The 15,000-nt window shown below is 42.2% G+C and overlaps 1 protein-coding gene across 1 annotated transcript in view; it reads left to right on the forward strand.

The window, feature by feature from the left end:
- The window catches only part of LOC147018637 (sperm motility kinase 2B-like), a 114,093-nt gene that overhangs the window by 2,410 nt on the left and 96,683 nt on the right, over positions 1-15,000 (forward strand). The window lies entirely within an intron of this gene.

Genomic DNA, 15,000 nt, shown 5'->3' on the forward strand with positions numbered 1-15,000 from the left:
AAATCTAATCGAGGATATGAGTGAGCCTTGTGTGGTTGCACGTGGGAAACGACTGCACCAAAGTTCAAGTACAATCGAGCCCGTTTCAACCGCTGAAGCAGTCGCTGTGAAAAGGTTTTCACGCGGTTGGAGTGAAACTCAACCGGAACCTTCCAGTGTTGAATCCTGTCCTTGTGTTGAGGAGGAAACTATGTAGCATCAACAGGCTTCATAAGCTGAGACTACAAGTAGAGATGAATCGTCTGTGGATGGTGCATCAGTGCATGGTGAACTCAATCAGGATGTTCAAACAGTAGGTGTGCCGAGTACACCAGAACCCCTTGAGGACCTCCCACCCCCCTCAAAAATGGAGACCGATCCTTTACCTGAAGAATTGGTCTTCATGAAGCCGAGGCCAGTATCTCCGACACCCGGAAAGGTGAAAAGCGTTTTTATCGAGCACGAGTCATGCGTTTCGGACGACACTTGGTCAATATCAGATTTCAATGAGACAGAAGGTGCAGTTGGGGATTCACAGGACGGTGGGGACTTTGACCCCTCCCCCCTCTCCGACTGATAGAATCCAATTTCTCCATAACACTTAACGGAAAAAAAATCAGGCTTATTGATTATTTTCCACATTTGGATAAATTTAATATTACTGCTTCTCATATCATAAAAAAATTAATCAGCCGATGATGCCAAGGAGTCCCAGGTGTATCGGCTGAAGAAATTTGTATCTATAGCAAGGAAAGAACTTAAATGATCATTTCGTTAAATAACTCATTTTGGTGTTATCAATTGCAAGTATAAACATAAACGGGGGCCGCGCCCTGATATTAAAAACTCATGTCAAACTATCATTAGAGCAAAGGCATGCAGACGTAGCTTTACTCCAGGATGTACGTTGTGGTGACACCTGCTTCGCGGAATAGCAAAATACACTAAGAGGCTCATGGTTCTTCAGCTCGTTTGTCCTCGAGCAAGAGTCGCTTTCTGGCTTCGTTCAAAAATCCCATCTGACCAAAGAGCATTTCACGAAGTTATGAAAGGTCATTTGGCTTTTGTGGTTTTTCCGTATGGAGGTTGTAAGGTCACATTTCTGAATGCATATGTCCCAAGCGATCCTTGAAGAAGAAAAGATTATTTTTCCTTGCTCGATAAATGTTTAGCTTTAATTGATTTTGGTGGTCTTGTCTGCCGAGCCGGTGATTTTAATTGCACCTTAGAGCCATCTCTCGACCGTAAGGGTGTTGAACCTCACCCGGAGAGTCCAAATCATTTGGCGGCTGTTCTCATAAAATATCACCTGATTGAGGCATGGAGGTTGCAGCACCCTCAGATCAAGCAATTTTCATGGTGTCAAGCCTCTAATAACAGGGTATCCTTTGCACGTTTCGATAAATTGTATGTTAACAATGGTTTCCGGAATTTCATTTTGTCAACGGCGTTTTCACCCTCTGGTTTTTCAGATCATCATCTGGTATCTTTAAAATTGACTTTTCCTTGTACTCCACGTAACAGTGCCTATTGGGCCCTAAATTTTGTTTTTTTAGAAGAGGTACATTTTTGTTATTCATTTAGAGCCTTCTGGTGTTCTCTTCTGGCCAGAATAAAATACTTTCCAGAGTAAGAGGCAATGGTTGGACATTGCAAGAACCCGCATAAAAGTTTTTTGTCAACAATACAATGTGTATTATTGAAAGGACAATTCTTTTAAGATCTCCCAACTTGAAAAGGAGATTATAGAACTACAATCCAAACCTACTACATTGATTGGTAACACAAGAGAGCACAAAGACTTTATGAGTCAGAAAGAGTTGCTTTGTCACCTTGTAGAGGAATGTGCAAAAGGGGCTTTAGTGCAGCTGAAAATTAAAAACTTTAATCTGCTTAACTCTCCTTCTAAGTACTTCTTCTCCTTGGAGAATAAAACTAAAACTCAACAGTAAATGCTGTCTTTGCAATCACCTGATGGTGGCATTGTAAGTGATTCTAAAATGATTAGGAAGTTGGTAAATGACTTCTTTTCCTCTCTTTTATGTGCTAAGAAAGTTGATTTGAATGTTGCAAATACCTTTATTGAACCTGTGACAAAGTTGTCTGAGTCATAACGGGTCTCGATAGAGAATCCTATTACTCTGGAAGAATCGAGGCTTGCGCTTTCTGGTATGGCATCGGGAAAGCTCCAGGACTGGACGGCATTCCTCGTGAATTATATGAAACATTTTGGGATATTATTGGTCCTGAGCTTCTGCAAATGGTCCAAGAAAGTCTTCAGTGGGAGCTTGGAGAAAGTTGGAGAAAGTTGGGGAGCTTTCCCTAAGTTGTAGACGAGCGTTTCCCTAAGTTTCCCTAAGTTTCCCTAAGTTTCCTTGCTGCCGAAGAAAGGAGACACCCAACTACTCCGCAATTGGTGTCCAGTTTCTATATTATCTACTGATTATAAAATATTTTCCAAGGTTCTTGCCTCTCGTTTAAGATCAGTTAACTGTATAGTCCACACTCATCAAACTTGTTGTGTGCCTGGACGGTCAATATATGATAACATCGGTGCTGTTCGTAATATTGCTGACATGTGCGACATTTTGCATAAAAGCACAGGTTTATTGTTTATAGATCAAGAGCATGCCTTTGCAAGCATAGATCATAAATATCTATTTGCAGTTTTGAAGGGGTTTGGATTTGGTACTACTTTTATGTCGTACATTCAGTTATTGTATCACAATACATTGTTACGGTTCCAGGAACCGTATGCATTCAAACATACAGGTGCCCCAAAGTTAGTTATGCTGTTAAGTAGATGTGTGGACAGAACCCCTCCGTGTGTGTAGTGGGAATTTGAAGGGGTGTGTTGCGATGTTTTTTTAGTTAGGGTAATAAATCTTTATTTCCCCTCATATTTGAACCACAGTACCTTTTTCTCGCTTTCCGAGGCGAAATCTTTGTGAGGTACCTTTTTGGTGAGTGCAGTCACGCGTGGAGGGGGCGTGCTCCCGGCATGGCTGAAACCCTGCCCAGAAGGGGTGGACCCATGGAGGCCTTTTCCAATCAGGGCGGACAGTGACATCAGTTTTGACCAAGGTCCCGCCCTGCTGAGGGAGTTCGATGCAATACGAAGGGACCCTCTGAGATGCGCGTTCGTTGGAGTTCAGTCAAAAGGCTCAGTTCAGTTCTGCATTCGCTGGGGCGTTTTTTGGAGTTTTGCTGGAGTCTTGAGTTCGGTGTTTCGAGGAGGATTGACAGACTGAGAGCTTTTCACGAGTCTGTGGGTGGTGGTGTATGGCCGTTCTTCGATGGTGGAGCGATCCGTTTGGTCGATTCCGATTACGACCGTGGACACCCGACCTCGACCGGGTCTCTTGCTGGGTCGTGTCCGCGACCCTGATCCTCGCCCTGGGACTCCGCTTGGGTTCCTCCGTGGACACAAGCCCCACGCGTTTGAGTGCGGGCCGAGCTGCATGACCATTGTCAGGTGCCGCACCACGGAGCACCCCTCCCTCCAACGTGCAGGTACCCAGCCGAGCCGCGACCACACAGCTCGTCTCTCTCCCTGGCTGCGGGGTTCCTTGGAATTCACCTGGGTTTTATTTTCGTGTGTGTGTGTGTGTGTGTGTGTGTGTGTGTGTGTGTGTGTGTGTGTGTGTGTGTGTGTGTGTGTGTGTGTGTGTGTGGCGCCGTCTGCGAAGTAAACTGCCTTCGTGTTTTCGATCATTGTAAATTTCCTGCATATCCGCGATAAGCTTGCTCTGTCTGTGTCCTTCCTGCTGTAAATAAAACAATTGTAAAAATGTTCCCAGTTCGTTTCCGTCCTCACTTTCATTGGGCCAGCATGGTATGGATCTGAGTTTTCGCCGGGTCTTTCTTCCCGTTAATCTGCTCATCATAGCCGGCACGGCTTTGGCAGTTCCGCTCGACTGCACCCGAACCGGAGTTGGTAGTCGGCAGTTGGACCTCTACCGCAGTTGGTAGAGTGACCCGGTTATGGCAAGATGTGCCGAGGGCGTGGTTGCCGGTAGATGACACCACGTGGTTAATTCGGTAAATTGGTTCTCAACAAAAAGAACTTACGCTACGCGGTGGAGGTATTGGCATCCACGGTCGGTTAAGCGACCCGCCGCCTCACGGAGTTATCCGTGAGCGACGGCCTACAATTCTGTGAGTCTGGTGGGAGACGACGTAACTCCAGTTTGGTTACATAGTTTGGTTATAGTTTGGTTACAGTAAACAATGGTTTGATTTCTCCCTTTTCTGTATCAAGGGGTATAAGGTAGGGTTGTCCCTTGTCTGGTCTTCTTTATGTACTTGCCATTGAGCCCCTTTTAGTTCGGTTGCGGGAGAAACTGTCAGGGTTTTCTGCTTCCCTAAATTAATCTCCCATAAAAGTTATTGCATACGCAGATGAAGTCTGTGCTGTAATTCAGACCCAAGATGATGCACATGAGCAACTTTAAGCTCTTCAAAACTTTAGTGTTTCTTGTTCAGCCGAGGTGAACTGGTTGAAGAGTTTTGCCTTTTTTTTGGGCTATCATCAAATTTTTCTTTCCCGTCACTCCCTGGAAATTTGTCTTGGAGGATTGATGGAGTGCACCATTTGGGCGTACATCTCGGTGATTCGTGATATATCCAAAAAAACTGGGATGGTTTAACCACAAAAGTGTTTTCCAAACTCCAAAAATGGAGAGGGCTGCTTTGTAAACTGTCTTACCATGGTAGAGTATTGGTGGCAAACAATTTGATCACTTCCACTCTGTGGCACAGGTTTATGGTGCTACAGCCACCAGAGTGGCTCATCAAAAAATATCCAGAAACAATTGATTGATTTTGTTTGGGGTGGTAAACACTGGCTCCGACCAGGTGTCCTCAGCCTTCCTCGTAATGAGGGGAGCCAGGGGCTTGTTGACATCACTAGCAGGCTCATGACTTTCCGTCTTCTTTTTGTGAAGAAGCTTCTTTATAGCCACATGCCTTGTATTGGGAGAGTTTAACCCTGTGTTTTCTGAAGCAAGCAGGTCGGTTGGGATATGGTTGTGAGTTTTTTTTGCTCGACCTCCCTAAGATTGATGTGTCATCGCTTCCTCTGTACTTGCAGTGTCATCAATGCCTGGCAAGCTTTGTCACTGTGTCACGAGACCAGTTCCTTTACCACCTCAATGTTTCTGAAGGAACCAATTTTTTACAACCCCCGCTTTGCAGCCATTCCTTCTTCTCGGACCTTTGTCCAGCACTTTGTAGGGTCAGACATCCTTTCAGTCCATAATTTGTTGGACTTTCAAAGAGAAGGGTGAAAGTCCATTTGCGAAATTTCTGGCCTTTCTGGCTTTTGGTCAATTCGTATTCTTGGTCAGATTTTTCTTGCAATTCTAAGAGCATTAAAAAATGTGGGAGTAGGTTTTAAGAACCTCATTGAATCTGGTAGCTTGTTTAAACCGATATGCTTTCCCTGTGTTGCTTTTGAATTATAATGGCAAATCTGTACCTTTTAACTCGATTGAGAAAGAGACTTTACATGACCTTTGTGTTCATTTTATTTTTGCTGATTTTGTGAAAGGCCCTTTTGGTGTTCAATGGAAAGACCACCTGTTAACCCTTTCAACCCTTTCTTCACTTACCTGCATGGCAAAGTCTATACACGGCTCCAATTTCAAAACATTCAGGCGACTTGCAATGGAGATTAGTGCATTGGATTCCTCCTTGTCATGTTTTGTTGCACAAACTTTCCAATGAAATTTTGGAAGTGTGCCCTCTCTGTGAGAATCGTGAAATGCTGTATCATGCATATGTTGGGTGCACAAGACTTGTTCCCTTGTTTAATTTTTTACATGATATATTTTTGAAACTGGGTTTTGCTTTTTCTTTTGTGAAATTTATTTATGGTTACGCGGTGTCCTCTGTATGTAAACATGAAACTGCGTTGGTTAATTTTTTGATCGCTGAGGGGAAAATATCAATTTATAAAACGAGAAAAAAAAGGTGGAAAGTGGTGATCTTTCTGCTTGTAATATAATTTTGACTTGTAGAACTTTAATTTCTTCTCGAATCCAGCTGGAGTACCGACACTGTAGCCGGTACGGGAAAGAGCAGGATTTTATTGATAAATGGTGTATGAAAAATGTTCTTTGTTGTGCAACGAAATGAAGCACTTGTTTTTACCTTTTGATGTACTCATGAATTGCTTTTCATGTTCTGTTTCCTGAAAATGTTTCCTTAATATTTGTTTTCTTCGTTTTGCAAATGGTTTGTAAAATTTATTTCATACTTTTGTAAAAAAAGCACATCAAAGTCAAAAAAATCTCTGTCTCTGTCTCTGTCTCTCTCTCTGTCTCTCTGTCTCTCTGTCTCTCTGTCTCTCTGTCTCTCTGTCTCTCTCTCTCTCTGTCTCTCTGTCTCTCTCTCTCTCTCTCTCTCTCTCTCTCTCTCTCTCTCTCTCTCTCTCTCTCTCTCTCTCTCTCTCTCTGTCTCTGTCTCTGTCTCTGTCTCTGTCTCTGTCTCTGTCTCTGTCTCTGTCTCTGTCTCTGTCTCTGTCTCTCACTCTCTCTCTCTCTCCCCCTGGTGGCCAGTCGCTCTGTGTGTAAGTGTCATGGCAGCGTGTTGGTGCTTGTGTTAACTCTGTGTTGTTCCCTTGTGCTATCTTGTCTGCCTTACCCAGCTGCACAGCTTTTTTTCTTTCCCCACCCCTCCTCTTGTACCCCCATTTCCCGAGTTAGAGGGAGGGAGAGAAGAGCATTTACGGTGGTATTCGGTACGTTCTTTGTACTTTGGGAGGTGCCCGTGCTGATCTCCTGTTGTGCATTATTAGTTTATCACGTTTCTTTATTTATTTACTTATTTTGTATTCATTATACCTTTTCCTTTCATTTAAATTATTGTTTTTTTCTCACGCCCCGTCGAAGTTCGAACTGTGTTCGCCGATTTATTTTTATACATCCGGCCATTGAAGAATCATTGCGGGTGAAAGTTCGCCGTACGCTTCCTTTGAAGCGCTAACCAGGAAACATGGCTTTGTTTGTATTCCTCCGTCGGAGATCGACATGGAGAAGTTAATTGTTGGTGTCAGTGAGATCATCAGGATTGAGAATGTTCAGGAGGTTTCCCGTATGAACAAAAAGATTGTTTTTTTCGTTTCTCAGGTGCCGATGGTTGTTCAAGTCATCGAGTACGGTCTTTTCTTTGATCCCGATATTTATCTTCCGTCTTCCCATTTGGATACTCCCACAAAAAAAGTTGTGATTTCAAATTTCGCACCTTTTGTTAACTGTGATCAGACTGTATACCAGTTAAAATGATATGGTACGGTTGTATCCCCATTGTCAATCATTCCGTTTCGAAGTCAGAATGTTAATATTAAACACATCATGTCGTTTCATCGGATTGTTTATATGATTTTACCACCAGGTGTTTCAAGGTTCCAGGCAATTCTTCCCTTTAAAATCGAAGGACATACATATCTGGGATATGCAAACACAGAAACCCTTGTGTGTTATAGTTGTGGTGAATTCGGCCATGTTAAACGATTGTGCCCCAAAGACATGCTGAATAAAACTAGTAATGAAGACTCCTCATCCCAACAACTCCCCGTCCTCGATAATGCTCCCATTACAGAAGCAGAAGGTTCCCATGAAGCACCTGCTCCTACTATTCTAAATAAAAGCACAAAAAGATCTCTTTCCCCTTCTCAAAGCACCGCTGAGCCCAGATCAAAAATCCTCGCTGCTTCAGCGGCTCCTCGCTCCTTCGCACAAATGGTTGCGGGGACTTGCCCCACAACACAGGCCCCATGTGCTTCAGTTTCACCAGTTGGTTCCTCTTCTGAATCACCTGGTACCTCTAAAATGTTATGTAACGATGCTAATGTTACCCTCCCCCCTCCACCTCTTTCTTCCTTTCCTCCTCCTCCTTCCCCCCTTTGCTCTTTTCTCCGTCCCCCTCCCCTTGCCTCTCCTGCTTCTTCTTCCTTCACTGCTCCTCCCCTTCATCCTCCTCCTCCTCCTTCCCTCCCTCCTCCTTCCCTCCCTCCTCCTCCTCCTCCTTCCACCCGACTCTCCTCCCTGGTTTGCAACCTCCAACTATTACCACCAGTCCCCCCCCCAGACTGGACTTACTCCCTCCATAATCTGAGTCATCTCAGCCTTGTCGTGCTCCTGCTCAAGATAGCAACATTGCCATCACCATCGTTTATGACACACCCAAGGATGTAACTGCTGAAATTGTTCCTCTTACATCTTTGGTCCCTCCTCCTGAATTAACCATGGAGATTGAGCAAATGGGCGAAGGCCCTGAGGAAAACGAGGACTATGATTCAGACGGTTGCTCCTCTCTGACGTTGAGTGCTTTTGGCGAGAAGCTCCCCCGAGATTGTCGTCTCGATGATACTTTAATTTATATTTCCGATATCTTGGATTTTTTACAAAAAACTACTTGTAAGAAGCGAGTAGATCGAGATTATTTCCCCCAACTTGTGTGCCTTTGTCCAGAAGGCACAAATAATTGTTGAGAACCCGGAATTTGCTGCCATTTCCAGCGCTTCTTGAAAGAGACTAAAAAAACATATTCTTAAAGCAAGAAAGCACTTGAATGCATAAGAACTTCTTTATTATGATTAGAGCAAGTTTAAATATATACGGAGGACGTAATCCTTTACGTAAAGTCCAAACGATGCAGATAATTAATAATGTAAAGGTAGATGTTCTTATTTTACAAGAAACTCGAGCAACTGCAAGTTGCATTGCAGACTTGAGGCTGAAGTTAAAAGGCACTTGGTTTTTTAGTAACACAGCCTCCGTGAGTGAAGGTATTGCTCTTTATATATCTGCACGTCTTCCCATCTCCTCTGTTGTTTTTAAATAAATTGTTCCTGGATATTTAGCTGTAATTGATTTTTAGCTCACCTGTTCGAAGAACAGAGAGCTATTGCGATACCCCCAGCGTGAGCGTCAGCGTGAGCGTCAGCGTGAGCGTCAGTGTGAGCGTGAAAATGTTAAATTTTTTGATGCAAGTTATTTTTAGCCATCGAAGATCGGAGGTTACTATTTTCACCCCTTTCTGTTTGTTTGTTTGTTTGTTTGTGAACAGTATTACGGAAAAACTCCTCGACAGATTTCGACGAAACTTGGTGGGTGGGTTAGGTATGATCCAAGGATCATGCCATTAGATTTTAGACTTGGTCCCCCCCCAAAAAAACAATTCACAGAATTTTTTGTTTTTTGCATTTCTACACGTTTTAAATTATTTCCAACCCACCCCCCCCCCAAAAAAAATTTTTAGAGAAAATTTTTTTTTTGCATTTCTACATGTTTTAAGTGATTTCCAACCCCCCCCCCAAAAAATTGTTAGAGGAAAAAAAAATTTTGCAACTTTTTTTTCAACAAAATTTCGATTTCTTTTTTTTGCATTTCTACATGTTTTAAGTGATTAGAATTTCGACAAAACTTGGTGGGGGGGTTAGGTATGGTCCAAGGATCATGCCATTAGATTTTGGACTTGGTCCCCCCCCAAAAAAAAATTGTTGCAGAAAATCTATTTTTTTTTTTTGCATTTCTACATGTTTTAAGTGATTTCGAACCCCCCCCCCCCAAAAAAAAAATGTTGGAGAAAAGAACTATAACTCTGTCAGCACTGTTTACATCATCTATATATTAATACTGAAGAACCAATTTTGTGCTCCTCCTAGCGGTCGCGTCACGTTTTTCTTGGTACTGTGACCTGGACTGAAAGAAACTTTGTACTTGTACGAATGCATCGCATATAGTGGCAATAGTCAACTTTCAACTCTGAAGCAGAATAAACACTTTTTGTTTTACATACGTTTACATGGCGACGTGTGACGTCACCGCTGAGAGACATCAAGACGTCATGACATCATCTGTCATTCGCTGACGTCATTACGTCTGTCGACGGCAGACCATCACCGCTGAGAGGTGAAATTCCACTCCTCGAAAATAGTGTCTGCAATGTAAAACCCTCTTCTGCACATGCTGACTACCTCAGAATGTGAATTTGACACAAAAAATGTAACAATAAACATTGTATCTTCTATATATTAATACTGAAGGACCAATTTTGTGCTCCTCGCGGTTGCGTCACGTTTTGCTCGGTCCTGTGACCTGGACGGAAAGAAACTTCGTACCTGTGAGAGTGCATCGCACATAGTGGCAATAGTCAACTTTCAAATCTGAAGCAAAATAGACACTTTTCGTTGGGACAGGGACAGGGATTGAAGAGGCGGGGGGCAAGGTGAGCAAATTTTTGGGCGGGGGTAAGCAAATTGAAAGCGGGAGACGGGGGGGATGGGGCGGGGGCTTGTTTAATTAGGCGGGGTTGAGTGTGAGGGGGTGGACAGGGGCGGGGGCAAGTGGGGCGGGGAGTGAAGAGGCGGGGCCGGGGTAATTACATTTTTGGGCGGGGGCAAGCAAGTTGAAGGCGGGGGGGGGAATGGGGCAGGGGCGGGGGATGAGTAGGCGGGGACAAGCACGCCCTGTCCAGTCCATGTCCCTCGAGTGTGGGTGAGCTGGTGAGGGTGGTTGAATGAATGGAATCCGTCTGTGACGGGGTTTCGGCTCGTATTTAATGAATAAGATATAAGGTTCACTTGATTGACCCAGCAGTATTGGCGGCGGAGGTTTTGCACTCTCCTGAGTGCTCCCCCTCTTGTTTCCTTTCTAATGTTTTTATCGACCACACTATTTTTAATACGCCCGATATATATATATATATATATATATATATATATATATATATATATATATATATATATATATATATATATATATTTCTTCTTCTTCTTCTTCTTCTTCTTCTTCTTCTTCTTCTTCTTCTTCTTCTTCTTCTTCTTCTGCTTCTTCTTCTTCTTCTTCTTCTTCTTCTTCTTCTTCTTCTTCTTCTTCTTCTTCTTCTTCTTCTTCTTCTTCTTCTTCTTCTTCTTCTTCTTCTTCTTCTTCTTCTTCTTCTTCTTCTTCTTCTTCTTCTTCTTCTTCTTCTTCTTCTTCTTCTTCTTCTTCTTCTTCTTCTTCTTCTTCTTCTTTCGGCTGCTCCTGTCAGGGGTCGCCACAGCGGATGATCCGCATCGTGATTTGGCACATGTTTTACACCGGATGCCATATCTATATATATATATATATATATATATATATATATATATATATATATATATATATATATATATATATATATATATATATATATATCGGGGCGTATTATGTGATACCTGTCGTCCGTCCGTCTGTCTGTCCGTCCGTTCCTGTCCGCACTCTAACTCCCAAAGTTTTCAACTTTCACGTTTCATATTTGGTACATAGGTACAGATTGTGGAGACGGTGTGTCGCGACATACGTTCGTCATCTAAAGTGGTTGCCATGGCAACAAGGATGCTGTTTTCCATCAGTTCCTGTCTGCACTCTAACTCCCAAAGTTTTCAACTTTCACGTTTCATATTTGGTACATAGGTACAGACTGGAGACGATGTGTAGCGACATACGTTTGTCATTTAAAGTGGTTGCCATGGCAACCAGGATGCTGTTTTCCATGTAGTAGCACAAGTCTGTATATACCTTCTTGTTAGGGCGTATATTGTGCTCACTTGCGCTCTTGTTACTGATTACAATATACAAATACATATATTGCTTTATAATTATACTTCACTGCAATGCTTTACAAAAAATATTAATTATTAGACTCGTCGTGTAAAAACGATAAATGTATAAACAGGCGAGCATTGGGTGGCTTTGACACCAACTCTGGTATATATAACCGCCAGCGGATTTTTATTGTCAATGTTTATGCCCCAAGTGACATCACAGTCAGGTCAGCTTTCTTCACTGAATCCTTCACTTTCCTTCATCATCTCACCCTCGATACCCTATTGTCTTTAGGTGGTGATTTTAATTGTACTTTAGACCCAGTCAGAGATCGTAACAGCCCTGAACCTCATGCAGCTTGTGCTCGGCCTTTGTCGACACTTTTGTAACCACATGATGTTGGTGATGTTTGGTGACTACAGCATGGGAACGTCCAACAATTTACTTGGTGTCGTTGCTTGTTAAATAACATGTTGCTTGCGAGGCTTGATAAATTTTACATTGGTCTCTCTTTTTTAAACATTGATAAGTTTTACTGACATCACTCCCTCTGGCTTTTCTGATCATTTTTTAATTTAAATGCGTCTTTCTTTTCCTCGTCCTCAGAGGAATACTTCTCATTGGTATTCTAACACCTCTCTTTGAAATGATTCCTTTATTTAAATCATATTTTCATAAAATTTGGCTTCAAATTCTAGAATCACGGAACGATTTTACAAATCTATGTCAATGGTGGGATTATATAAAAGCACAAATCCCAGTCTTCTGTCAGCAATATAGGAATGACTTCATGAATGTAAAGCAAACTAGGATAAGTATTTTAAAGAAAGAAATCCTCATTTTACAAGATAGCACGATTAATATTGATAAGGATGTTCGATCCCAGCAGCTTTATGAGAAACAAGCCCTTTTGAATTGTTTAATTAAAGAAGATGCTCTTGGAGTGCGAACCAGACTTTGAGTGAAAGGCCTGTCGACTTCAGAAACTTTCTGTTAAGACTTTTTCAACTTTGAAAAAACTACAAAGTCTCATCGTTCACTGTTAAGCTTACATTCAAGTGATGGACAAATTATTGAAGACAATGGTCAGTTGAAGTGTTTTATTCGGGATTTTTACAAGAATGTTTTTGCCACAAAGAAAAGTAACGAACGAGCAATGTCTGATTTTACCCAAAATCTATCACAATTGGAAGAATCACAGCAACACTCTTTTGAACAAGATTTTACTGTAGATGAACTTTTAATAGCTCTTCGTGACCTTCATGATCATAAAGCACCTGGCTTTGATGGTTTACCTGTTTAATTTTATCAAGCATTCTGGGATTTGCTTGGACCAATACTTTTAGATGTTTTTAAGTTTAGTTTACAAGATAACTTGTTTACCTCTAAGTTGTCGCCGTGCAGCCGTGTGCCTTCGGAGATCTCCAGACCTTTCAGAATTGGAGGCCTATTTCTCTGCTTTGTGCAGATTACAAAATCTTTTCCAAGGCCCTTGTAAATTGTATAAAGCCTTTTCTTTGCTTTTTAATTCATTTTGATCAATATTTTTGTATTCCAAACCGGTCTATTCATGATAATATTTTTTTTAATTCATTGACTTGTGGGATGTCTGTGCTCTTCAAAAGCAGAATGCTGGCTTGTTTTTACTTGACCAAGAGAAAACTTTCGATTCTATTAGTCATAAATATGTATTCCACACCTTAAAACAGTTTGGTTTTGAGGCAACTTTTATATCCCATGTCTCATTGTTGTATAATCATGTTTTTAGCATCATTAAAGTTAATAATAGCCTGTGTGCATCATTGATGGTTGGAAGAGGAGTCCGTTAAGGGTGTCCGTTATGGGGCATTCTCTACTCCCTCTGAATTGAACCCCTCCTAATTCACCTTCATGCTGGTCTACCAGGTTTTCCTGTGATGCCAACTGAAAGGCTGATTGTTATCTCAGCATATGCTGATGGTGTGTGTGTCGTGGTGTGTAATAGTGATGATGTCACCATGTTATTAAATGACTTGGAAAAGTTATCTTTGGCTTGCACAACTGCAATAAATTGGAGCAAATGTAAAGCTCTATGGATTGGCCATACCCCCGGCTGTTGGGTTGCCTCATCTTCCCAGAAACTTGCAGTGGGAGAAGGAAGGCATCCGCTATCGAGGTGTGTACATTGGCACCCCAGCTGTTATGGCTAAGAACTGGTTAAATACAGTTAACAAAATTGATAATAGATTGGAGAAGTGGAGAGGAATATTACTTACCTTGTCATACAGAGGTCGTGCCCTCGTGATCAATAACCTGTTGGCTTCCTTGTGGCACAAAATGATTGCCTTGCATCCTCTTGAAGTACGACTGCTGACAATCCAGAAACATCTGCTTGATTTTTATCTGGGGTGGCAAACATTGGGTCAAGCCTGAAGTCCTTTACCTTCCATTGACAGATGGTGGCCATGGTCTTATTGACATTCTCAGTCGACTGATGGCCTTTCGAGTCGCCACTGTCCACCACTTTCTTTTTTCTGCATCACTGCCATGGTGCATCACATCACCACCATTTGCTGAAAATGGCTGGCATGCTCGACTTCAATCAGGAACTTTTTCTCATGGACTTGCAACATGTGGACATCTCTCCATTGCCTTTGTTTTACCAAGACCTGTTACAAGCCTGGCAGCCTCTTGATGTGCACCGAGATATGGCTCACTACACCATCACCAACATTCTCGATGAGCCTATCTTCTACAATCCACGTTTTCCAAACATACCTTGATCATGTGCTTACTTACAATGCAACATAAACTCCGGCATACGTGTCATACGAGATCTGTTGAACTAGAACAAAACATGGCACTCAGTCGGGCATATTGCAACTCTTGTTGGAATGTGCTCTCTAAAAACCTCTTTCCCAACTCGTCCAGGAGGTTCTGTGTACCTCCAGAAGTTTGGGACTCCATTTTGATACCACTAACGCTGCCCCTGCAACCCCTGCCCCCTTCTTTCCGCAGTTGCGTATGAGATCACTTGTATTAACAGAAACTGTAATCCTTTCTTCCTCTCCACTTCCTAGTGTTGCTAAAAAGTGCCTGTACCACTGTTTTGTCACCATACGGCATCCTAATGTGTGCAAAGATAGTTTTGCATCTCGATGGAAGGGGATGTTTCCTCCAGGGTCTCCCTGTGCCCACAATGGGCTGCCATGTATGTCCCACCGATTGTAAAACGGACCGATGATATCTCTTGGAGAATTGTACATATGATTTTACCTATGAATGTTTTATTACATAATTTTAATGTTTTACATTCCGTTTTGTGCCCCTTTTGTATGGCCTTTGAAGATTTATATCATGCCGATGTTGACTGCAAGACTGCCCCACTTTTTACCTTTTATCACAATTGTGCTGCCATTTGAAAATTGTATTTTCTTGACATACCTTTATTTTTATTTTTTTTTATAAC

Source organism: Eptatretus burgeri, chromosome 10 (genome assembly GCF_056783735.1).
Source record: "Eptatretus burgeri isolate ZD-2024b chromosome 10, Ebu_testis_v1, whole genome shotgun sequence".
NCBI classification, from domain to species: Eukaryota; Metazoa; Chordata; class Myxini; order Myxiniformes; family Myxinidae; genus Eptatretus; species Eptatretus burgeri.